The sequence below is a fragment of the Sardina pilchardus genome, chromosome 22 (assembly GCF_963854185.1).
Source record: "Sardina pilchardus chromosome 22, fSarPil1.1, whole genome shotgun sequence".
NCBI classification, from domain to species: domain Eukaryota; kingdom Metazoa; phylum Chordata; class Actinopteri; order Clupeiformes; family Clupeidae; genus Sardina; species Sardina pilchardus.
The window spans coordinates 8,185,512-8,187,256 of record NC_085015.1 but is presented as its reverse complement, the minus strand read 5'-3'; the positions used below and the strand labels follow the sequence as shown (position 1 = coordinate 8,187,256).

The 1,745-nt window shown below is 37.7% G+C and overlaps 1 long non-coding RNA gene across 1 annotated transcript; it reads left to right on the top strand.

The window, feature by feature from the left end:
- Positions 1-241: 241 nt before the first annotated feature.
- LOC134069852 (uncharacterized) lies at positions 242-1,249 on the top strand. Its single transcript, XR_009936861.1, has 2 exons — positions 242-281; positions 429-1,249. It is a non-coding gene; the product is annotated as an uncharacterized LOC134069852 (long non-coding RNA).
- Positions 1,250-1,745: the final 496 nt, after the last annotated feature.

Here is a 1,745-nt window from a genome sequence, read left to right as displayed (position 1 = left end):
GCATCAGGTGTGCAAAAGATCTGGGGCTATCCCTGTAACTCGAATTGGGCTGTCAACGTACAGTAGTTTGAGAAGGAAGAAGGATATTCGTTGGGGTCCTCATCATATTTGAATAACAAATAAAGCTAATTTCCCTCACTAGACCTACTGGTATTTATGGGGGATTAAGAGGGGGGGAAATCGTTTTAAAAGAGACCTCACACCCTAACATTTTCTATGATTGAGGTGGCAGGTGACGGGTCTGTCTATGGAGTGAATTCTAAAGGAAATGTGTACCGCAGGTTTGTGTTTATGAGCTCGTCTGTGTAGAGGGTGCTATGAATTAAGGCCACAAAATATTTTTTATAGATACAGTAATTCCATATTTTACGATAGATTATTTCCTCCTCAACTCAAAATATTTCGTCATGTGGTGAAATCCATTGCAGGGATTCCACATCTAACTGTACTCCTGAGGGTACAGGCTGGACCAAGATTCCGATCTTCGAAGGAAAAGTGAAGCATGTGTCCTACGATAGCGGTCATGGATCATCCTGAAGAATGACGCCATCTACGACTGCCCAGTCTGAGCACTGCTCTTCCACAGAGACAGCCCTGCTGCGTGAACCCTGCACTCTACCTTCATTACTTCACCACTGCAGCCCTTAACTAGTCATGGCTGCTTCTGATCTTTAAACATATACTCAAGTCAAGTCAAGTCAACTTCATTTATAGCACATATCATACACAGAGGTCATTCAGTGTGCTTTACATAAACAAAAAACAAACAGTAATAGCAGACAAAAGCATAGATGGGCAAAGCGTAATAGTAATAATAATAATAATAATATATATTTTTAAAAATCATAAGGAACATAAGGAATGAGGAATAATTAACAAGAAAACATGACAAGGTAGAATGTTTCATATACAGATACAGGTCTGTTCTTAACAGACTCTGCCAGAGTCTAGTTTAGCAAACCAGTGATAGTGATCCTTCTCAAACACCCAGAGCTGTTGCCACTCTTTGGAGATTTGTTGATGCTTTGTTGTGATACTCATGCTGTTTTTCTGTCAAATTATTCAGTTTGGTTGATTTGTAAAAGCACATATTGTGTAGATTGAGTCTTTAGAATGCTCTGAAGTGGTGCTGCCTTTGCTTGACAGTTTGTTCAGGTTGTCTTTTCCTGCCATCTTTAAAATAATCATAGTGATGAATACTATCTGCCCTCTTGTGATGTGGGTGATCAATAAAGCATATCATACTAAAGATGACATTTCACTTCTTGAGTCATTCCTCATAATGCATAGTTATTATTGGAACATGGAAATACACAGTTGATACAGTCATGTGAAAAAGAAAGTACATCCTTTTTCAAGTCTGGGGCTTTACTTGTCGGAACTACGGTTGTCAAGTGACATTTTTTTTTCTTAAACACGATTAATTGCTAAATTCCAATAATTAAATTGTGATTAATCGCATAGCCTATTCATCTGACTGGTCGTTATACTGTAACACTGCCTAAAACAACTAACACAGCAGCTTGAGACTAAATTGTATCAGAAGAAAAAATAAATTTTAAGTGTATTTTGAATACTGTGTACATATTTCCTTGTTCTCTGGTCATACTCTAAGAGTATAGTATGTGACAAGACGCTGTCATGCATGTGTCATAAACATTATAAACAAGTCCTAAATGTGACAAAAATGCTTCTGTCATTAAGCGTCATCCAGTTTTTGTCCTGACGAGTTAAAAAGCCATATC